Consider the following 25,328-nt stretch of genomic DNA (forward strand, 5'->3'; position numbering starts at 1 on the left):
CTTGGGAAAATGAAAATGGGCCTATTTTCCTGAACAGTTTCCTATAAGTGCATGTAGACTCATCACAGAATAAAGCATGCTCAGATTCAGATTTCAAAGTCCAGATTCACATCTCAATTTTGATCTTCTGCTACCAAAACATAAATTTTGCATGATGTTTAAAGAAAAGATAGGGTTCCATTTTTTTCTCTACTGACAGAATTATTAAAAGAAGAAAGAATGCTGTAAAAATGAGGAATTTTGTTGAGCTCTGAGTAGCTCTAAAAATTCCTGAATGCATATCTGGCTGATTTGTGTTGGTAAATCTACCTTTTATTGTTACCGATCTCTGACATACTGCCGCTTCCTGAGGGCAAGCCCAGTACTGCACAAACAGGAGTAAGCAAGAAGAAACATACTGTAAGCAATGCATGACAACTAAATATACAAGATGAAAAAGGAAATTGAATTTTCATATTATCAAAATCAACCCCCATCTACAGTCAGAGAATACATCCACCTGACAGGGAAAACTGTCCCCAAGTCAGCATATGGGAAAGACAACGCAGATGCTCCTTTCATCATCCTGCAGCAAAATACAGCAACAAAATTGGAAATACTCACCAGTTGTTAGTTACATCCTACAGGTCACTGTGGGAAACACTCCCTTGCCTCATTTTGAAAGAATTTCAATGGTTAACAGTTAACCCCCTGTAAAACTACAGCCATGTATGAACAGGTTGTGTGTTTTGTACACCATATTCATGCTCAATATAACATTTTCAAAAATCCATAACAATTTCTAAGATAATGCACTGTAACTAAAAGGTAACAACAGAGGAAATTACAGTATCTAGATTTCCTCTGTCATTTTTAAGTATTTTTCTTAGCTTGCCTCGAAGAGAGTGTTGATAAGTCTTCCTGAACTCCCTTTAATCCCAGATACATACTTGGTTTTCACTACCCGGGAAATATGCATGCACATCTTCATGCATATTTGGTCCTTAGCTCAGAAATGAAAGGCAGCACATTCTTCAGGTTGCAATAAATCCTCCAGCCCGTACAACTGGCAGAGCTGACATGCATGAATGCATTGGATTTCCACTTCCTCTAAAATCCTGGGAAAACAGTCATAGCAGCACAGCTAAAGAAAATGAGGCCATGGTTCCATGCCACAGCAAATCCAGTTTAAGACTTTGCACACGTGTGACCTGAAGCGCTCAACTGGTGCAAACTCTGCAAGACAGAACTGTAGACTCCTGCAGGTTGGAGGTCGCCTGGTCCAAGCCCCCCTTCCAAGCAGAGCCGGCTAGAACGGCTGATCCAGCCCCCTGTCTGCTCGGTCACCCTTCACTGGACTCGCTCCGGTATGTCACCGTCCTTCTTGTACTGGCAAGCCCAAACCGGTCACAGTTCTCCAAGTACAGTTTCACAAGTGCTGAACAGAGGGGAAAAAATCGCTTGACCTGCTGGCTAAGCTCCTTCAGCCCAAGATGGGGTTGGTCACCTTTGATGAGAAGTCAGACTGCTGACTCACGTTCAACTTGCCATCCACCAAGACCACCAGGTCTTCTTTTGCAAAGCTGCTTTCCAGCCAGTCAGTCCCCAGCCAGTACTGGTGCATGGGTTTAACTCCATTCCAGATGCAGGATTTTCCGCTTGGCTTTGTTGAACTTCATTCGGTTCCTCTCAGACCATTTCTCCAGCCTGCCAAGGTCTCTCTGAATGGCATCCCCCATCTTCCAGTGTACCAGCCACTCCCCCCAGTTTGGAATTATCTGCAAATCAGTTCCCATCATGCAGTTCACGAACAAAGACATCAAACAAGAGTGGTGCCAGCATCAACGCCTGTGAGACACCATTAGGAACCAGGAGCCAGTTGGACTTCATATCACTATCTCTACCTTTTTGGCCTGATGGTATAACCAATCTTCCACCCACCTTCTTCTCCACTTAGCCAGTTCATCTTTCACCAGTTTGTCTAGGAGGATGCTATGGTTAGACCACATCACAGGCTTTGCTAAAGTCAAAGTTCATATCTGTTCAGTGTGTTTGGGTTGGGGTTTTTTTAAGAAATAAATTTGTCCTGGCAGATTAATGATGGATCAGATGTCTTTTGCCTTCCCTGAGTCAGAACAAAGCCTAACTGTGCCATAAACACCATGTTGCTTGTGTTGGATAATTTAGCAAAAATATGGTGGTGTGCTCATATCTCATCCAGATTAATTTATATTTGCTGTCTAGTCTGACAGTGCACAGATCCAGGATTAATGTACACAGACCTGTAATCTAAATTAAACACGCATATTCTCCACAGCTCTGCAGACTCCTAACTCTCCAATAAGCAACCTCATGTATTATTGTGAATAAACATGGGAGGCAACAGTTCAGACAGAGAAAAATGTTTGACCATGAAAATGTAAAATTTATTTACCCATCTTTTTTCCTTATAATAAGATGGTTTTAATATTTTAATGAGAGAACAAATAGGATGTGATTTGTGTAATTAAAAAGTGATAAGTGGGCCACTGCAAAAAGAAAACTCTCAGGTAAAATAACGGCGTTAGAAAGCATTTTCGTTCCATCATGCAACAAAAAGGAGACTTATAATTTTTTGTACAGAAGCAAGAAAGGCACGCCCAGAATAATGAGAAGTGAAGTACCATAAGTTTTCATATTATATATAAGTGCTACAGCCATCAAGCTATCAGCTATTCCAGTTGCTTTTGTTATGATCGGTTATCCATCCTGCATAAAAGAAACCAACATTTTCATGAAGACAAATATATTTCCAGGAAGCGGTGGATTTTCTTCCAATTGCATTACTGGACAAAACATCATTCACAACTGATGATATTTTGTTCTTTGGTGATCGCTGAAATGTAAAGTCCTGGGAACCATGATACCCTGGAAATATCTCTTCTTCTGCATGCTACAGCCGTAGCGTTCTGTGTGCCATGGGATCCCAGTCTTTATAGCAACTGGGTTAAACCTGACATATCAAATTTGTTTCTAATGTAACATAGCCTCCTTTAACAGATTTCTGTTCTGTAAAATTGAATGGGTCTGAGGTCAGAATTCCTATATAACTCTTCTTATTGGTTTAAATTATTTTTTCTGTCCCCTGACAAACAAGGGAAGAGTTTGCAGCATAATTTAGAATGTTTTATTGACAGCAACACACACAATCCTTCCTTAACACCAGCCTAACCCACAGTGCTTTGTGTGATGTGCCTTGATGCACTGGCAGATTATTTGGGATCTTATTTTGTGTTCAGTTTTTCCTTTACTGTGGCATGTCTAAATTTATTTCAGTAGGTTTTCTAATGTACTGATATTTTTCATTTGTGATAGAGCACATTACTAATATTTTCAAATTTTTTAAAAAAATTATTATTATTATTATTCTTTGGGCTCCATGGACACTATTTTTATTCAGCTTTACCAGTAATTTTACTTTGTGTTTTGGGCTCAAGAATGAAAAGGAAGAGACAGAGAGAAAATCTCTCATCTCTTTTTCAGTTGGCATGCCCAAGAAACTGAAGCTTCCCAGACTGCCAGTAGCACTAACATCATAAAAGTATTTCATTTTTTACTAATAATTTATCATAGTCTGCATTAAGAGAGTTCAAAAATTCACTAAATCACAGTTCAGTGAGCTTGTTCCCAAAGCTTCTGGGCAGATAAAAATGTTTATCACAATTATATGACTATAATGTGTAGAAAGGCTGCATAAAGTTGCACAAAATGTTAAATGTGTTAACATCTTTACACTAAGACATTAACGTCTGTATGTTCATATGTTGACATATTGCTTTGTGTCACAAGATGCAAAGTTTTTAAAGTCTCGGACTTTAGCCTAGGTCCTGCAGCAGGTTCTTGCGGATCTTCTTTAAGTACCACTCAAAAAAATGTCACCAAAAACCTATTCTATTTCTAGAACTGGACCGGATAGCCCATTACAGAGTAAAAGTAATTACAATCTATTTCTATTTGCATTTTCATATGCATTTTCCTAATGTACGCATTCAAACAATTTGCTTTGATCTATTTTTTCTGTCTGAGAGACGTGTATACTGCTGCTCCCTCCCTCTTCAGGCAGGTGAGGAAGCGCTTTGGAAATGTCACTGCTGAGGAGGACCACGCTACAAATCCCATGGCTTGCAGTTGTGAGTCAGGATTTTATCATAACGAAAACCACTGTCCTCAACCCTCTGTGCATGCTTTCCCTTCCTCTTCCAGGCTGTCTGGGGCTTTTTTCGGCAGCAGGCCTGCAGACAGAGCTGGCTCTGTGGCAGGGATGACCTCATCTGCACGCCACACAGCTGCAGAGCCAAGCTGTGCGCCCTGCGCTCCAAACAACAGATTTCTGGGGAATTTATTTGTTCACACATGAACAGTAAATCAGCGTTCAACACTCCTCAGTTGCAAAGGGGTTTTGCTTTGTGGGAAATGCCTAAGTACGAGGTTTGTATTTCACTGTTAGGAATGAGAAATAAAATACATAATCCATCTAACAAAGATACATTAGAAACAGCTTAGAGAAACCTAGAAAATCCTGGAATATAAACAGCTCTGCCTGGAGAGTCAGATACTCCACACGGCGGATCACGTACCAGACCTACACATTACAGTTAAAGGGCCAAATTTCAGTTCATATAAATAAATGATTTAACTAAAAAGACTAAATAAGCTGTTACATATTAAAAGCCTTCTGAGACTTGCCATTTGCTCTACCTGCTACTATAAGCCTACCACTAAATCACCTACAGGACACAACGACGTCTGCCCACCTGCCTGCTTTCCGTCCTCTCCCTGAGGGCATCACCACCCCCCTGGGGCTCCCCCCACCCTGCCCAGGACCCCAGACCCCATGTCAGGGGCCGTCAGCCCCTGCCCCAGCAACACTCCGGCTCCCCACAGCCCTGTCCTGCCCGGCCATGGGCCTCCCTGAGCCGGGCCTACACGTGGGCCCATGTCCCATCCCAGCCCTGTCCCGTCCCCGTCCCCATGGAGGTGCCCGATGCCTGGGGCTGGGGCTGCCCCGGTGCCACGGGCGCCTGGGGGGTGGGACGAGCCCTGGGTGCCAGGCCCTGCCTTGACCCACCACGGGGAGCCCCCGACACTCCTGCATGGTGCCTTGATGGTTTTGTGATAAGGACACGTTTGGGCAGGTTCCCGCTACAGTCTGAAGGTGTGACTGAAGGTTGTGCACATGGATGCAAAGCGGCGGCCAGTTGGAGAGTTCAGGTATGGGTGGGTGTCCACTGGCAAAATTCTTCCTAGGATCACAGGCAGCCGCATGTTTCAGAGGCTGTGTAGTGCTCCCAGCTGGCTTAGAGAAGGGTTACCCAGGTCTCCGCAGCACTTTGGGCTTTGAGATGGGTGCCAGAGCTGATGGCGGGGACAGGGCACATGTTGAGTGCCTCTAATGGGGGCTCCCACAGACCCCTGCACCAGTCCCTCTGGTCCGACACAGCGGCTTCAGCGTGTCCGGGCAGCACAAGTCAGCCTTAAAAAGCACTTTTTCTGAAGGAATCTCCAAATACACCAGGACTGACACAGCCATTTCTTGGTTCTCTGCATAGGAGACACGTCTGAGAGGAAAAAGCTGTTGTAACCTGGCTTGTGTTGATGTGAAAAGCCAATTTTCTGATTCAGGGAATGGCCCCACATCAGAATTGCAGTGCACAACAGTGAACGAACTACAGTCGTCCCCCCATCCAGAGCAAGTCCGTCCTCCTGCTGGGTGTTAGCCCTTACACGGTGATTCATCAACCCCTCTTCTACGTTTGTGATTGAAATTTGTTCTCGCTGGAGTGTGAAGTTTGGGATCTGGACTGCCACTTGAAGCCTCTGTTAGTGATGAAATACCAGGGAGGCGAAAATAAGCATTTTCCTCCTGAAATCAGTGAACCAACACAGCTTTACAGTGAGAAGGTCCTGGGCCTTTCACATCATGAAGTTGTAATGTATCACCTTTTGTGGTGTTTAATGCATGTATGAAGAACCCCTTTCCTGCATTTTTACATCACCTTCCCTCTGATCTAAAGTAATTAGCTGTCAAGTGAGGCCATTCTGCTTAGGTACAACACACTGTTCCATCAGCTCATCCTACCAACAGGCGAGATGGAGAGTGAAATAACACCTGAGGCCGACAGTGACAGGGAGGCCCCTGTCACACTGTAGATTTGCTGACGGCTCCAACCCTTGCTTAAACTGCTTTTGATTGCAAAATGGCTCTGCTGCGTGGCACAGCCATGTGGGGGACCTGCAGCAGACGTGCACTCGCTCTGACGAGCCATTTAGCTGCAATATTTATACCTGCTGCGTAGAAATGGAGACCTGGGCTTCCAGCACCTCCAAGCTCCACCATTGCCCCCATCCCTGTAACAGACCCCTGCAAGCACCACGCCAGGGGATGGAAAGGAGCAGGAAAGTGGTCCTTGAGCTATGAAAAAAAGTCTCCTGTGTTTCAAGCACTGACTGGAAAGGGACCTCTGATATTTTAGAGGCACCATCCCAGCTTTGCTGATACTATGAAACAAAACACGTGGGGAAATTTGCCAAGAAATAGCACAGTTCACAGTGGGCAGTATCTAAAACCCTAATCCCAGGGAAGGTAGTGAAAAATGTAAACAAACTGATGGAAATAAGTTTCTCCCACAGAGTTTTCTCTGACTCTGACACTTGATGTAAGGTATAGAGAAAACGTACCTCACTGTGATGGAGGTAAGAAAGGCAGATGACTGGCAATCCTGAAAATTTTGAAAGTCAGTGTTTAAGAAGTGTGGGATAGCTATGGAATTGACACAGAGTGTTGTGCTTTAACCCTAGCCAGCCACTAAGCACCTAATTAACTCTATCCTACCCCAAACCAGCACACAGTGCAACGGGAAAGATCTGTGAAGTAGAGTAGTTAAACACAAGCCTACAAGTATGATGGATATTTTTAGTTGATGGCAATTCTGAAAAATCTGCTGGGGGAGGAGAAAGGAACGAGGACAGAAAAAGCAGTTGTCACTGAACTGAAAATCCTGTCAGTTTTGCACACATCATTTCAATTTTGAGCATTTTTTTAATGAAAGCAGAGTTCTAGGCAGGAAATCCGCTTGAAATAAAAAGTTAAAAGTTTCATTTTGAAAGTCGAGGCAAAATATTCAGATTATTTTGGCATGTGTTGGATTTTCTTCCACATGAAATTCAACCGTCTCGCGAGTCCATAGACTATTTTCATGCCACTGAATCCACATCTTTCCATGGAAGATGTTTCAGTTTTAAATATTTATCCAAACCTCATCAGCAAGAGAGATGTTTTGTCATGACAGGAATTACAGTAGAAAACGTTTAGTATTCTTAGCGTCCACCCTTCACAGCAGATTTTGCATAATACGTATTTTCGTCTGCTACATACCACTAGAGTACCATGTGTCTTCACCACAATATAACGAATTTCCAGATAAAGATTTCATGCTGTATCTAGCACAGCATTATTTTATTTTTTAACATTCTAGATAAATCAATAGAGAGGACTTAAAATATTGTGTAGAAAGCATTTTTAAATAAAAGGTTAGATTCCCTCTGGAGATGCATGCAACTCTAACTGCATCCCAATAGCAACACTGCATTTTTAAACAAAGGCAAATATTAACTCATTTTATTTTAACCACATACTTCCTAACCATGCATACTGTTGCAGCAATCAACAAATATGTTGTCTATTTGACAATAACTAAAGCAGCAACATGAATACACCTAAATTTCACCGAAATTGTGAGGGGTATTTCCAGTTTCACCCGCTCTAAATAAACACTGAGAGGAAAACCAGGGATGCACTGCAGCCAGCACAGCCCAGTGAGAGGCCTTTGGTCTCGTTGCTCACCAAGAACTGAGGGCAAGAAAAAACCCTCTAGCGCTCAGCCATCAAAAAAAATAACATCCCGGTGTGCCCTGGGATTACCTAGAAGCCTAGCAAGGTGTTCGGCACAAAAGAATTACGGCCTGCCCTTTGACACTCTGAAACGGGGTCCTGCGACTTGGGAGCACAGGCCTCGGACCGATGTCAAGACCCCGCCACAGGCAAGCGGCAGAAAAAGACGCCTGTCTAGCCTTACACAGACACCCACCAAATTAATAGCGCCTCGTTACTGATAGTGCTGTGCCCTACACAACACCTGCCTGCACCTCGCCACGCATGTATAGATCTTCCAGCCCTCACTACAAATCAAGGTGAAAGCAGACGGATCGGCAGAGCAGAGGGAAGCCTGACTCTGAGAAATCTCGCATTGAGGAGCACAGCTCAGAGCACACACACACATATTGCGGGTTCCTCCAGCCTTTCCCCTTCCCTAGCAGAAATTTCCAAAATTCAAGCTCCTGGGCCCGCTCAGGCCTGACCCTCTGTTTTGGGTTTGTGTGGTGGGGTTTTGGTATGGGGTGAGGGTCCGCGGGGCCAGCTCCTGTGAGAAACTGCTGGACGCTCCACCGGCTCCATCCCCCATACCCACACATACACACACACATGCATATATTCATGAAGGGCTTCTTTGGAAGTCTTTCCAAGGTTTTTCCCCCAGCAAATTGGGGCAAAAGGAGACTAGTGATCGGGGGTTTTTTAACACTTAATCTCAGTCATCTTCTTCCTTCAGTTTGCATTTAATAAACAAGCTGAAAATGTTTTTATCGACTGACATTAAATAGTGCCTATGCTAGGCTGCTTTATCACAGTTCTGTTGCTGGCATAGACATACTGCCAGCCTTGACTACTGTAGTGATTAAAAAGCCTGCATCAGCCTCCATCAGCCACCCTACCACCATCAGTGACAAAGCAGCATCAATACTGGCAAAACCAAAGAAGTTTCTTCAGGAACAAAAAAAGCACAGACGTAATCCTCATCTTCATCATCTCTTATTAATGAATTTAACATGCTGTTATACGGATTCTCATTGCCCAGGATTCAACTCTTATTGCTGAGTGATTCAGACAATGAGGCAAAATTCATTGATCATCATTCACTACACCATGGTCTTTTCTACCAATTGCCAGCTGTCACCCAACTCGCAGGACAAAGTGCATAGTAGAGACCAACCCCTGGAGGACTCCACTTTAGTCCACAGCACCTCCAAGACCCGAGGGGAACCTGCTTTTTGCTAAATATGACAAAATCCACTGCCACTACAGCCACCACCTGGAGGATCAACCTCCAAATCCGCGGGTGCAGGATGATCAGGAGGCAGCAGTGGGCTGGGGAGGGCTGACCTGCTCCTGACAGCACAAGGGCAGCACAACGTGTTGCTCTACTTCTACCTCTCTGCTCACCTACGTCTCCCCGTTACAAGCCGCTTCCGAGATCTGTCGGTGGAACCACGTTTAACCTATCTTTTGTCTGACCTGTTGATGCTTTGCGGAAAACAAGGTAACTAACTGCTCCATGTCTTCCCTCAAAACCAGCCTTTCATCATGGTGAGTGCTGGATGACTACAGGAAAAAAAACTCCCCTTCTGTCAACTTAATCTCATGAGCATTAAGCATAAAGAAAAAGAAAAAATAGCGTCATTCAAAATACTGCCTCTTTACAAGCATAACAAATCCTCTGTGGAGTAAAATTACCAAATTGGTTGATTCTTTCAGAGGGCCATTATGCATACAGAAATGTAAAAAATGTGTGTGTGTGCTTTTTTCTGCATTCTTTTTTCAAAGCTGCTGATTGTTCATGTGTGTGTAAATAAAGCTTTCACATCCATAATCAACCACCTCCTCTTCCTTCCCTCCCCTCCTGCTTTATTCTTTCATACTGCTTCAAACCTTTGTTAGTAGCAGTAATCACACAATGAGATTTGCCTGAGAAATTTCAGGAGAATCACAATGAAAAAAAAAAAAAAATTTCTTCACATTTCCATGAAAGCATAACATTTCAGGCTTTTTTTCCCTTATGACTGAACAGAAATTCATGCTTCTGAAAAATATACTTTTAAAATTTGGGGGCAAAGGAAACTGAAATGTTTTTCCCCAGCAATATGAAAATGATAGTGATACTGCAAATAATAGGCTGTAAAAAATTCCAAAAGAGATAGTATAGCAATGAAACACTTCCTTTTTACCTCAGAAAGATGTGGGTAATGAACAATTGGAATACAGAAAATAGTCAAGGTCAATTATTTTAAAATACATATATCTGTTTAAACCTCACATGCTTTCTTTTTTCTCAGTAAAGGTGGTTTAAGAATGGAAAGAGCCCCCAACAACTCGCCCAGTTCTCAGCTGGTGGAGTTCACTGCAGGAATGGCTTCACTCTGCTCATTCCCCTCATCTGTTCACCTTCCATCTATTAATACTATATTGTATCCACTAATACTACAGAAACTAACTCAGATAATCCTTTACTGGTCTTGAGTCAGGTCACAGAGGAAGAAGGATATACTTCTTTACATAAAAAGCAGGTTTTTTCACTTTTGGTGAAGGAAAACGGAAAAGGGAAACAGGAAAGGGAAATGGCAAGGGGACAGGGAAGGGAGAAAGGAAGAACAAATGGAAGAAAGAGAGAGAAAATGAAGAGTTCCTTTTTTTGATTCAGTGATTCTTCGGATTGGCTTTAAAGACAACAGAAGGTAAGGCAAACCTACCTTATAAAATGTCTTTTCATCAAGCTTTTGCAATGTCTTTCAAACTCTAAATCATATTGCAGTCCTCATCGCCCATAGTAATTTATGTTTGTAAGGTCATAAGGTATTTTTCATGAGATATGTAACTTTAGCCTAGCTTAAGACTCGACAGAGTGCAAGTATATAATTGTTCTTCAGTTACCCATCAAATCCAATGTTGAACCAATAGTTTTTTCGGCTAACTTGATCTGTTTTCACAGACTAACTAATAAACATTGAGTTAAACTGTGGCATGCAATACATTAAGTATCCTGAGACCTAGAAAATTCTCTATGACAAGACTTTTAAATATAATCAATGCACTGGTTAGAAGTAATTCAGCTTGATTTGAACTAAAGACTAAAACCAAGAATAAGATGGCATTTTTAAACAAAAGAAAAATGTGGCGTATTTTCTCTCAGATCATACAAAACTATTTAGATTCATCAACCCCAAATTCATGAGGAATTCTAGAAACTGATTTGGGCAAAAATATAGTAGCCATGTCCACTAGTGAAAGATAATGTGAATTAAAAGAAACAGCTTAAAGTGTTCAGAACTATGATTGGATTACATACTAATTATAACACCAAAAATCTAGATGTCATTGACCTGGATAACTCACTACTAACAGTTGCACACAACTGAAATACGTTTGTGAAGTTTTCCTGGTAGATTAATGTGTTTGTGTTTATTATTATAACAGCTTGTCATCATTATCTGTTAGGCATTTTTATCTGTGTATTTTCCGAACTGCTTTATAACGTAAAAAATCAAAAATAAACCTTTCCCTTGTAATGCTTTTATAACTACTGCAAGATTTATACATTACCTCAACTTAAAGTGCAACAGATGGATTGCCAGCAGGAAACCATGAAATTGTCAGAAAGTAAGAAAAGGAAAAATGCAAAAATTGCAAGAGCTCCTATATATAGTCTGTGTTTGATCTACTATACTACTCTTCTGTCATCCTTGTGAATCCTTATTCTCCTGGAAAAGTATATTCTTATCCTAGCAGGCAAGTATAAGGGCCCACAGGGTTTCCCAAATTATGAATAAGGGACCTGCAGCAATGCATTGACTGTGATGTGCACTAATTTTTATTGTAGTGCATTAATGTTAACCGAGATACATCATTATGACCATAGTAAAAGATAAACAAGGTAATATTTCTGTAATAATGTTTTTATTTCCTATTTTTTCCACCTTTAGATATGTAGGAAAATGTCTGCATGTGCCATGACATAAGTATTTAGCATTTTTCCCAAAGTATATCCAAGGACTTCTGATCAACTTTTGAGACCCAGTTTTATGCTTTTTATACAACTTAGCAAAATCATTTAGCTGATGGTACTTACTCTGTGGAAAACAACATACTGGCTAAAATTTTTTTTCAAGCCCTTCATGCCTATACTGTTATAAAATAGTACTTATTCTTACCAAGCATCAAAACAGGATACGGAGAACACCATTCATTAAGAAAAAGCCCAGATGTATAGGGAGACCATATAAGGCAACAGTGAGTAGCTGAAAGATGAATCGTTAAAAAAAAACAAAACAGGAGAGAGCTGACAGGAGGAATTTACAGAAGGAACAGGCTACTTTTTAGAAGATTATATTCACGGGGGAGACAGAGAATTTATTTTTAATTACTAGAAATGTAAGGGGATTCTTTCTTTTTTTTTTTTAAGAGAATGAAAGGTTTGCATGTTTGATACTGATGGCAAAACATGTTTGTGCACAGTGAAAATCTTTTAACCGTTTTAGAGGCCTGGTGTCCGCATCAGCAATACTAGAGGCTTACATACCAGGTTATAAACAGCTGCTTCTCTCCCAGCATTAAACATCTGGCTGCTTTACAGGTATAAAAACATATGGTACATATAACAGCAGCTACCACAACTGGGCTATTTGGGCTAAATCTCCTCCAGTGCTCTCATCCTCCCTGGCCACATTCAGGAGGGAAGCTGAGACGGAGCAGAGGGCTGGGAGACAGAGGGAGGAGAGGTCGGAAGGACACAGACACCGTGATGATGTCGAGCGAGAGCAGAACGAGTTGCAGAAAGTCAGGGCTGATGTGCACTGGCAGAGCCTCCCGACTGCGACAGGAGCTGCGGGAAAAAGCCACAAGCCTGCACGGTGCTTTATGAAACAAGCAAATGACAAAATCTGTGTTCCAAAAAGGGCTCGATCTCCCTGTTTCCACCAAGCCAGCCAACCTCAACTCCTGGAGCCAGTTCAGACACCACCCCTCATCTCACTGCACCACCTCGGTGTGCTGTTTTCCAAGAGGTAATCTATTTGCCAACTTCTATTTTTGTCAGATCAACCTGTTCCCTGAAGCATAATGAAAACTCCTTGCCAGATCAATTTGTTTCTGAAGTTTCCTGGTTGCCAGCTCCACTCTGAGTTATTTCATTTTGTCTGCGTGTCAGAACCATTAGGCTGGCAACTGCTTAAATCTTGCGTATTGTCACAGGTTGGGGTTGGTTGGGGGGGGTGTGCTAGATAATCACAAAGCAAAGCAAAATGTCTGCCCTGTGGAGAAGGCGCTCCAAGTGATGTGGAAGCAAAAGAAAATACTAGCAGTGGGTGCTGCCAAGGCATGGCATAGCAGGAGAGATGAAGGGGGTTTTGGCTTTCATGTCCAGCTGTACAGGTGGCACAATGCCACAGGGAGCAGGACTGAGCTTTTAGCATGGGCTGAAGTGCCATTCAGCAAGCAGTCCTCTTGCGGGGCCCTGGGAGACACAGCTGGAAGGTACCAGCTCCTGGTGCAGCTGAAACCTGCTGCTCAGTTGGCGTTGCAATTAGCTGAGTAATCCTATAACATTAATGTCCTTGAGTGGATTTCTTTTTTTTTTTTTTTCTTTTTTTTTGGACCCAGTGTGATGTTCTGTACTGTCAGAAAGTGAGTGGCAAAAGCCAGTGTCCAGGAAGAGACGAGTCAGGTTTTGTGGGCAGACAAAGGAAGCAGATCTGCAGTCCTGCAAAGAGGAGTGCAAGGCTGTCAGCATGTTAGAGAGAGGGACAGGGGTTTTATGAAAGGCGATGCTGAGTCATGAATGACAGCAAGGAGACAAAGGGAGATTGAAGGTGAAACAGAGTATACACAGAGAGGATTACCAGGAAAAAGCCTGCGTTTCATATTATCCCTTCCATTCTTTAGGGCTTCACAGGAAATTATGTGCCTTGGCTTTTGAAAACAGTGTGTTGCAGAAGCTCTGCATGCTCTGCTCTTGGTTCATTCTGCATGCTTTGCTGTGAACTAGGACAGTGCTGATTAGAGTTAGACAGCTTATAACCCTATTCAGGATTTTTCCCCTTAGGAGAGAAAAAAAAAAAAGCTGATGTAATTCCCCAGGGCTCCTTCTTTGGCTTTGCTATTGCATAGCTACGCAGTCTCCCACAGTAATTGTCTTGAACATCCCAGCCCCCTCTAGACTGAGGGACCTTCTGGATGCTTTTCCTTGCCTGTGTTTTCTGCTTTATGTAAGGAACGAAACAGGGAGGGTGAAATCAGAAGAATAAAAAAGGTGATGAAATTTTCAGTTCAGACACAGAAGGTACATTCAGTACTGGATGTCAGAGGGAAATCTGAGAAAGTAGCTTTTGCGTTCCAGACTCAGACTTCTCTACTGATGGGGTGAAACTGAAGTGGGAGGCGGCAAATGACAGGCTGCTGATCCTCTGCAGCAGAGACCCTTTCCAAACTGCATCAGCCACGCAGAGACTCCGTTCAGATCCTCTGCCTCCCTTTCCAGCACAACACGCCGTCGTTAATTGATTCTGAAAACCTGCTTCTTGATCACACTCACAGGCCTCATAAATGCACTACAGTTAAATTCGTCTTGTCCTGAAGGCTGAAAGATCACATATATATCCTAGCCCTCATCTGAACCCCCCAAAATATGAGTCCAGAAAAATAACAACAAATCTGCTTTCAAATAAGCAGGAAAAAACACACATGCTAAAGATTTGTTTTAAAGGAGCAAATGCTGCATTCCCCTAAATCTGTGACCACTCACTTTAAAAAGCAACATCTGAGGAATCAAAGAAGATACTCAGATTTGGAAGGCCAGTCATATTTGAATGTAAATAACTGTTTATGTACTTGTGGACAGAAATCATTTCACAGTATATTACAAAACAGCTTGCTGCCTCCATGTCTCTTTTTTCCACCTGAAAAGTAGGTCAACAATCCTTATGACTTTGAAAAGAAGAGATGAGGAATGCTCGCTGAAAACCAGCAGGGTTTAATTTCAGTCCTAAACAGAAATATTAGCTCTACCTTTTGTATGTGAGATTTCAGTATAAGGTTAGAAGTCAGGCACTGCTGCACATCGTGTAGTTTTCACACCAAGAGCCAGCTGCACCCCAACTTTTCAATACTCTGCTTCAGTGTCAATGCAAGTGATGAGTTGCAATAGACAGCCTGTGGTGAAATAGAATCAAAACCTCTCTCGTGGAGTAAGGGGGAAAAGGGATTGATGGGCTAGGACAGCCTTGAAACAAGGAGCTATTTGGGAAAAGGAAGGTGGCAAGGTGACCAAAGGATCTGATGGTTCAGCATATCCCACTGTAACTACCCAGAACGTTACAGAATAAATGGGACCTTAAACTATTTATGGATACTCACATCAACACAACAAAACCCAAAGGGAAAATAACAATGACATTGCTTACCTTCCCTTGGAATAAAGGTCCACCAAGGACACTATGGACTTTATGCAACCAAGCCCAGCAAATCTGAGAACCTGTATTTTCCCTGCGATAAAAAACATTTCTCATTTAAAAGGAATAGCAACTGATATATTTTTAAAAGCAGTGATCACCTACTGGGAAGACCTCTGTTTTTTGCTATCAGGCAACTTCCAGTACCAGCTGTGAATCTCTTGCCTGTTATGGTGTAGCAGGAGAGTTCTTTACAGAACTGAACACATTAACACTTAACGCCAGTGCACACTTACACACACATGCATACAAACAAACACAATTTGATCTATAACCGTGACTGATGCAGTTGCATATTTTTCTTTTTAGTTTTCCTGATAGCCTACTGAGAGTACTTTATTTTACTTAAGCAGGGAGAGAACGCCTAGGACCCTGTGGTTCTGGCCTCCCCACTTCATTCCATTACACAGTAACTGCTCAGAAAAAATCCTGGGCAAAAACTGAAGCTTATTGATATTCTAGCTTAGATAAACAGGACAGCATATGCATTAGTGAGGCAAACTGAGTAATAAAATCCCAAACAATGCAGGATAGAATAATTGTATTTTGTTTAGCTATACAATGAATTTTCAATAGCCCTTTAAAAAAAGTATTTTATGACTTTGGTTGAGATTGCAAGCATTAGTGGTGTTTGTAATGTGTCCAGTGATTCTGGTGGATCCTTGTCAAATTGCAGCAGGCTTTCCATTTGGATTTTCTCCATCATTAGGTCTTATTTTCCTGTCAGTTTGCCCATTTTGTCATGAGTTTCTTTCAGACAACAGACTGGGCAACATACCTCCAGCAGCAAAAGAAATCAAACAGTCTATAAAAATAAAAATATGTTTTAATAATTATTTCCACAAAAGATGGTTTATCAGAATGTATAATATGAATGCTAGACTCATGACAGCCATTTCAGTTTTCTCAAGCACACAAAAAAGCTTTGCTTTTCCTTACTTTCTTCTTAAAAAGAGTTGATACACTAGAATCATATTTAGGAGTCTTGAAATGTGTTAAAACAGCCCAACAAAAGCTAACTTGCCAAATTCACCGGTGATGTGAGGCAGGGTTTCAGCTGCATAGCAAGTTTAAATTAGTAAGAAAAGGGGTAGATGTTAACATTTTTCCACTGGTGCCACTCTAACACTCAAAGCTAATTCCAAAAGCTTTTAAATCACAGTGATAACTTCTCGTGGGCTGAACCAATCCTATGTGAACTTAGGACATGATTATTGTTTTAAGTAAACATCAGTTTACACCAAGCCTGAACTTTACAGTCTCCTTTACTTGCTTTTGCTGAAATACTGCTCTCATCGTTCCAGGATGAGAGTCACTTCTTGTATTAATCAGTGCAATTTTCTGAGATTACTGGAATGGCATTAGATTAGGTCAGCAGAGAAATTGGCCCTCTGCGTGTATCCTAATTTTACATCCCCATGAAATACCACATCACTCACATCAGTCTGACTTTTACCCTTGGAATGAGTTTCACAGCGCACTCTTGCAGTGCAGATTCATACCCTCATTGACTTCACTGTATAATCTGTCCCAGGGTCCCCGGAGAGACCTCCTTGAATCTGTTCCACTCCAGGCAGCATTTGACAGTCTTTGGCTTTTTTTTTTTTTTTTTTTCTTCTTTTAGTTTAGTGCATATTTAGGAAAAATTTCAGGAAAGACAAGAGGTTATGCATTGGTATCACAAAGAAATGATATCCCCTTTTTTGTTGTTTCGACTGAGGTTGCAGAGGGCACTGGAGCTGTATCACTCCCGGGAGGCTCCATGATGATGGGCAGCTCAGCGCAGCGTTTCTTCTGCCAGCTCCTGGGCTGATGTGGAAGATCACGGTGCGGAGAAGCTGGAGCGGGGTTCACAGATTTTGGTACTGCACATAAGGAGGGGGAGACTGCTGTTTCACAGCTGTGTGTCAGAGGGGTCACCTCAGAGGACGAGGGGCTACAGTCCTTGCCGTGATCTGGTGAGGGAAGGATGGGACCTCAGCTGGTGCAAATGCTTTTAAACTCCCACTGCCTAAAATCCCCAAATAATTCAGGTGAAGCTGTCCTGTGAGGGATTTTCCCCGTTCTCAGCACACAAAGCAGTGCGGTACCGATGCACTGTTGCCATCTGCACTGGAGGGGCATTCACATTCCGCCTCCCACACCGTAAGTCAAGGTTTCTAGAGCACTCTCCCTTTTCCCCACCTCCTTATTCTGCTTGAAAATTTAGAAGGCAATACTCTAACATGTAACCTATTGAATGTATAGCTTTCTTGGCTTCAAAACACATACTTCAAGCCACTTTTGCAGCACCCACGGTGTAAGCGATAGGTTACTGGGACACAGAAAGAGCTGCTGGTTACAGAAACACGCGTTTCTTCTGTTGCGGTTTGGTTCTGAACCAAAGCAAGGAGATTGACAGTGGCACTCCAGCACACGAACTACCCCTCAGCCCCAATTGCCTGAATATTTAGCAGGAAAACCTGAATACAGGCTTGACCCACAACAAGCAGGCCCACGCCATGGCGGGACAAGAGGCTCAGGCTGTGCGGGAGCCCCAAGGTGCCCGCTGAACCCGGCCTCACACGGGCCGAGGGGATTACAGGCCACCCCCTCGTCCCTCTTCTCCCTTTATTTTTGTAAAACCGTCCCTGCCGCCCACAAACCCGCCTGCCAGCGGAGCCAGGAGCGGCAGGTTACGGGGAAACCCTGTGTCTGGGCGGGCAAGGAAAATGGCGGCCACCTCCCGCCTCAGGGACCTCGGCGCCTTCGGGCTCCTCTTTTTCAAGGTGGTTTTGTTTTTTAATGTCGCCGGGCAGGGCAGGGGTGGCCCGTCCCCGGCTTCCCGACAACGCGTTTTACCATCGCCCACCCCGGCCGCAAAAGGAAACGGTAAATTTAGTCAGTCTGGTTTAAAAAAAAAAAAAAAATGCAAAAAAAACCCCAAAAAAACCCAACCCCGAACCCGTTCAGCTCTCGACGAGGCCGCACGGGGCGGCCCCTCCCCCGCCCGGCGGGGTCACGTGCTCCCGGCCGGCGGGGCGGGGGAGGGGGGCGGCGGAGCGAGCCCGCTCTTTGTGGCGAGGTCAGCGCGGGCTCCCGCCGCGCACGGCCGGTTACCGACGTCCTTCGAAGAGAGGAGCACTGCCCGCGCCTATCCACCGGCGACCTGAAACGCGGTGTGGGCAACCGGGCCGCGGTTTGTGGGTCGCTGCCCCGGCGGCAGGGCCGAGCGAGGTGAATTGCGTCGTGTCCGTCCGTCGTCCCCCCTGCCCCGCGGCCTGCTCCTCACACAGCCCCGGGAGCCGGCTGTCCCCACACGGAGAGCCAGCCCCACAGGCACCACACCGGCTTTTTCTACCAGCAAACAGCCCTGGCAGCTTTTGGGGCTCCCTCGGCGCTTGGGAGGACCCCCTCTTCAGCCACATCAGCTGCCATTTTGTTCACCGACGCCCCGTCCTCGGGCAGGCCTCGCCCGGACCAGAGGTTGGTGTGAGGGGTCGTCATCATGGCCGCCCCAGCAGCAAGCCCTCGGGGTGGGCAGGGATGGCCGCCTCTCGCCCCTGTGGGGATCGCCTCCTTTTTCGGAGGAGCTTTCCTCACCTTCCTCCGCCTCAGGGGTTTTGCAGCTCTGCCGTTTTGCAGTTTTCCAGTTTTGCAGCTGGAACTGAGGGTGCTTCAGAATGTAAACAGAGCGCAGGATTTTTTTTCTGGCTTCGCCAGGGGGAAGGCAAATGTGATGAAATCCCCTCGCAGGCGCTTTCCCTCTCCTCTGCCTCCTGGAGAGCTGCGTGGAATCAGATGTAATCTCTTGAAGCATTGCTAAGATTTGACCCACTGAAACTAGCAAAGAAAAAATACTATTATATCAGTGTCAATACACAAAGTGCCCTAATCCCCATTACTTTCTTTGCCTGGAGGAAAACTTTCTTCGATTTTTCTCTCCTTTCCAGGCTTAATGATCAATTAAATAAATACCAGCTCCAAGTCACCTTTCCTACACTTCCTTTCCCTTCCCTCCCCCAGCCCTCGCACTGCAGACATCTGTTTCTGGCTGCCTGGGTTAAACTCTTCCCTTAGAGCCTCGGTGTGCTCAGGGGCCGGGGCAGGGAGAGCCTGGGGGAGGGGAGCCTGGTTCTTGTCCTTTGACCTCTGTTGGGATAAGAAAAGCAGGTTAAAAGGTCAAGGAAAACAATTGCAAGGCTCCTTTTGCTTGAATAGCGTGCCAAATAAACTTATCCTGGGGATTTGGAATGATCCTTTTATGGGAATTTCTACCTCCCTCGGGATTGTGCAGGCTGACTTTATGGGAGCTGAGGGCATGCTCAATTATTTTGGGGGGAGGGGGTGGCAACGCTTGAGCTCTTCTCAGCACCCTTGTTTAAGGACGCCGAAGTACAACGGAGGAGGAGGCAGAGGGCTGTGCAGCCTGGTTTGACTCTTGTCAGCTTCCCTGAAGTTTTTCGGTTAATACATTGACTTCTTCATTTTTTAATCATTTCTAATCTATAACATTGGGTTTTAAAATCTAGGAGAAAGAAGATGAGTCTGGCTTGCTTTTTGCATAAAGTGTACCACTGTGATTCCATTTACTAATGAGGTTGCTGTATATGAGAGCAAATGTTTCCCTAACTTTGTATAAAAGAATATTTTATTGTCAGTAGTTCCCTGGTAGTCATAGGTGCTAGAACTTTCTTTCAAAGGCTTCTCTATAAGTACATTTTGTTGCTCCTACACTGCTCAAATTTCGGCAGTGTAAACTGGCAAGCCAGCACCTTCGTAGAGGAATGAGTCTCTTGGAATAAACTCTTTCACATGGCTGAAAATTCTTCAGAGTTTTTTAAAGAAAAAAAAATTATTTAAAAAAAATCCACAAAATACTTCTCATCTTTAATTTTTTAGAGTTTTAAAGCAAAAGGCATTTTTCAAAAAACTTCAGTTTCTGAAGGCAGAAAATTGTCTTTTTTTAAAAAATCAGTTTTTGTTCAAAATCTTTATTCTTTTGTCCTTGTTGGTAAGAAATTCCGGACAAACCCCCAAACGCTTGCAAAACTGCGGTATGGTCAGGTGGTTCCAGCAGGCACCGGCCTCTGCTGTCGGCCTTTCCCACTGGGGATGCGGGGCAGCCGCACTGGCCAGGGCAATGGGGGGGGAGTGCTCATGAAAGGGAAACCCCCAGAGCACAGGAGTCTCTTACTACTTTGCCATCTCCTGTGCACTTGGGGCAGGGCCTGATCTACCAGTTATACCGGTTAGCATGATGGAAAAAAAAGCAACGTGTGGGCAAGAGACTTTGTGTAGGCATAGTTATAGCGCCTAGTCAAAATAGGCTAGTATATGCCAGTCTGGTACACTGTTGTAATACACACATACTGGGACCAACGATTTCCTACATTTGCATGTGTAAGAATTCATACGGGTATTGTGAGCACAGTTCTGAAGTGCTGGTAGCCCCAACAAAAAAAGTCCTTTTGATGTACAGAATTGGTTGGAAGTACTGGATGAGAGAAGAGCTGCAAAAACTGAAATATCAAGTAAGCAGAAACTGTGCTTAGTTAATTAAAAAGATGATAAAATCAATGATCTTATTGGATAACAGTGAAAATGAAATAGAAAATATTTCATTGCGTTAGAGCGCTGAAGACACGTCTGAAGCCTGAGTGTAGAGGCAGTGCATAGAGATCACGTAAATTGTAATACATACATTTGTGCTTTTAGTCAGTTTTCCTATTAAGAAGCAAGTAGTTTGTTTGCATGTACTGGGAGATCTTGAAGTAATAGAGGCCGGTATTCTGCAACACTTTCTTGAAGTATGGATACACAAATTGCCGGTTCTCTGGTTTTTGTTGTTATATCTGCATTGGAAAGTATCGCTACACTCATGCGTAAAAGCCTGTTGTAAGTAAAACTTTCATGATACCCCGAGAAGTGTGCTAACCTCAGGACTGTTCTGATGACTTTTGCAGATTCTGTGACTAGCCATTACATTCCTGAAGGCAACTACAAAAGATTGGGTAGGCTTATCTTAAACTAGGGAGCTCTAAGTGGGCTTTTTCATTTCACCTCATAGCCTGGCCCATCATTTCCCGTTTCTGTATAAAAGAGTAAGTCCACGCACTGGGAGTCCCTTGGGGATGTCGCACACTGCTGACCACAGCAGCAACAAGAGGGCTGTAGGGTACCCCAGAGTCCCGCAGAGACACGAAGCCCCTTAGGAATATTCCAAGGGCTAGGAGCAAAACTGGGACTCACTGGTGGGTGGACCCCATCTGCTTAGGTGCAGATTTGAGGTAGCTTCCATGAGGAGGTGGTCATCAAGCTTCATTGCTGGCCTTATTTGCAGCCTACGATGTGCATGCATACAGGCTGTTGTTTTATCATTCTTGTTTCTGAGGATAAAAAGAGGTTCTTTGTCCTCCTTAGAATCAGATAATAATATATATATAGTAATATAATAATTCTAACAGAAAAGGCAGTCATCTCTTTTTGGGCGGGGGGGCAGTGAAAATATTGCCCTTCTGTGTGAAACTGCAAAACAAAATAGATCTGGCTCTGCACAGGAAGGGACCATCTACCACAATTGCATGTCGTTGCTGTTCACCCAGGGCTAGGAGAAAAATAGTCCCGTCTCCTTGCTGTTGCTATGGGAACTTTTTCGGAGTTTTTGCAACTCTTCTTTCAGGGCTGTTGGAACAATGAAGAATACTGAGGAAAGAGTATCAGCCGTTCTCCAAAGCATTTTAATAAAATACCAAGTTTTATTTAAAACTGCACCACCACCAGCTCTTGCCAGCTCCTGTCTAATTACTGTTGCAGCAAATACGGTGGCTCTCCAAGAACGCCGCTGAAGCTCCCCACAGCTCTGTTGCTTATCCATTTGGGTCACCTACCGAGTTACATTCTGCCTTGCGGTAAAGCAAATTCCATGTGTGTTTCCTCATGATGATGCAATTAATTTATTTACTCAAGCAATTCGCTGAAGCATTAGAATAGAAAGGCATATGGTGTGGACTACTTGCACAAGTCAGAGTCAATTTGTAACTTTCAGCCCTGGTAACTTACTATATTTGATACCTCTCCATTGATTCCCTTTTATGCCCAACTCTGATCTTTAATGCATTAACCTTAAGAAACTTGGACTTTAAGCATACACATGTATTCTATAATGGTGCAGTTGAATTCTTTATGCAGTTATTCCTTCACCTTAACTCTTTATACTAGGTGGACCACATTTTCAACAGCCTGCATCCAGGAAGCTACTGCAGCATGAAAGTCATGACACCCCTGTGGACATAAATTGCTTATTTTCCAAATATGAATCAGTCACAGGTTTAAATCAGGGCATTTTTTGGTTTTCACTCAAGGGGATATTGAAATTTTTTAAAATTATTTTTCCAGGATCCACCCTATACGACAAGTCTGTGACAATTTTATAACTGTTTCTTCTTAAGATTAGAATTAGTAATGTAGCTCTAATTTTATGCAACATCATGAACATGCCTAGTGACATCATCACAGTATTGACCTGTTGCACTAAAACAGAATAAATTTTCACGATTAGACTTGGGGAGTAAGAAAGTAGAAGGGAGGTTTTTGGTTTTAATTTTAAGCTTTCCTTAAGAATGCTTTCTTCTCTTAGAAAATGGAGAAAAAAGGACTAATTCATTATATAGATGGTAAAAGGAAACCATAAGAGAGAAGTTTTGAATGTGAAATCACGCTGTTGCTAACCGCAGTTTCAGGGGTGCGGGTGTGAAAAAAAGAATTCACATTATCAGAGTCAGAATGTGTGTGTGTGATTCTTCTTTATAAAAATGAGTAAAAATGGAAAGCTCTGTATTAGTACCATTTCTGTGAGATTGAGCTTAAATGTAAATGTGGTTTTATGCTGGTGAGTATTTGAGAAACACTGTTAGCAGCTGCTGGGCTACAGTCTCCTAGGCTTGTGTGAAGGGCTGCTCTGAAGATTAGAAAATTATATCCCTCAGCTGCAGTTTGCATGGGTGTACACACCGTGCTATTCCTTGGCTTTCTGCCATTCTTAAATTCAGGCAGGGAATGAAAAACACAAGACTCTTCCCCCTCGTCGTTTCAGAGGAAAAGAGCCCTTACCCTCACCGCGACTGTCTGCTCTGGAGCGGAGAGCTGAACGCCTGCTTGTGTCGCAGTGGCATAATCCCGCTCAGAGGGAAATTAAAGCTGAAGTTCATGAGGAGATCAGGAGATGAATGGACCGAGGGCTGCTGTTGTGTGGGGAGCAAGGCCGGATGGCATTCTGCTTCAGAGAGCTCCCATGATCTGGGAAACGGTATGTCTATTGCCACAACCATTCAAGGCGGCCAAGCTACTCCCCTGGCACTCCATGCAGCTGATGCACATTTCAATCAAGCCCTTCTACAGCGTACAGTAACATAATCAAGGATTTCACTCAGTGCTCCTGCTTCTCATGTGTCCTCATCTCTGGCACCCCCCAGCTGTTTTCCCACACGGAGGGGTGTGCTGAGTGGTAACAACACACACTAGTAATTATACATGGGGATGGGATGAGGTGGGCTGTATGGTTGCACTTAGTTTGGGAGAGGAAGGCTTGGTGGGAAAGTCAAAATCCTAATAGTGCCCATTCCCACAAAAAAAAAGGAAAGGTTATATGCTTATAAACCTGCCCACATCTCTGCTAGCATGCCTCTTTCGACAGCCCACCTCTCCTCCCTTCCACTGGGACATCCACCAGATGTCTCGAGTAACTGGGAAGCAGCCGGCTTTGCCCAAGAGTTGCATCTCTGATGGACCACCACATGGCCGAAGAGAGGAGAAGGCAGAGGCTGCCTAGCACCCTGAGGGGACGGGGTCAGGTCAGAACTAGCTTAGAGGGGCAGAGCAAAGAGAAAATGAAACTCAGTTCACGGTTTCAGCTCAGCTGCACACATCTTGTGCTGTCAGAGATGAACAACTCTCTACCGGTCTGGAGTCTCAGCCCAACGGGCTCTGCTCACAGGATTGAGCTGAAACAAAGTTAAATGCGTCTGCTGGAGGGTCAGAGAGGGAATGACCCGTGAGGCCAAGTTCTGAAAAAAACCACTCTTGTATCAGCATGGTTGCTGCTGCAAAGTCACACAGCAAAGGAACATTTTCCATCCTGAAGTTTTTATTGTAAAGATGATAGGAATATTCTCCAGGATCAAGGAGCAGGAGAGGTAGGAGTGATTTCAGGGTGGCGTTTTCAGAAGCATGGCTTCAGCTAACCTCGCCAGTAAAAGTCCCATCCACTGCAGCAGAAAGTAAATTAAACCAGTGCCGAGTGCCTTTGAAAATCCCACTTAGGCTGGCATTTAATTTCTATCGGTGTTGGTAGCAGCTGCTTGCATATTTATTTTTTATTGCAAAATTGTCCTTTGGTCTCTTTGCATACTGCTTTTTTTACCAGCAGTCAGAGCTCCCTACCCCATCTAATCCTGTTCCTCACCCTTTCTAAGTTTCATAGCAATGGATTCTACTTATACAAGCTCAGCGCATTTTTCAGAGTTCATCTATATTTATTGTTACTGGATTTTTTTTATCTCCGTTAAAAAGAAATTTTGAAACGTATTCAAAATTAAATTGGAAAACTTGTTGGGAAGTGTAGGCACACTCTCAGAATGGCATTTAAAAATGCAGTAACTTACAAAAATGTTTCTGTAAATTCTGGGAAAATGAAAAATACAGGTTTTCCATGAATTTCACATTAACCATGTGTGATCCCCAGTTGTTGAACACATACCTAACATCCCTACAGGCAGTTATTTTTCATACTGTAACTCTGTTGCCAGCAGTAGTGGACAACAAATTCAAAGTTCACATTTTTTTCCTAGCTGGAGGAACTTCTTGCTTTAAGGCTCTGGAGTCCCAGAATAGCTCAAATTACTTGTATTTCTTTTGCTGTTCTCTGTTACTACTTTGAGTCAGCAAAACAGGAAATGTCAAGGGATTGTTGAGGTATGCTCCAGGTATAATAAATG

The sequence above is a fragment of the Accipiter gentilis genome, chromosome 31 (genome assembly GCF_929443795.1).
Source record: "Accipiter gentilis chromosome 31, bAccGen1.1, whole genome shotgun sequence".
Classification (NCBI taxonomy): domain Eukaryota; kingdom Metazoa; phylum Chordata; class Aves; order Accipitriformes; family Accipitridae; genus Astur; species Astur gentilis.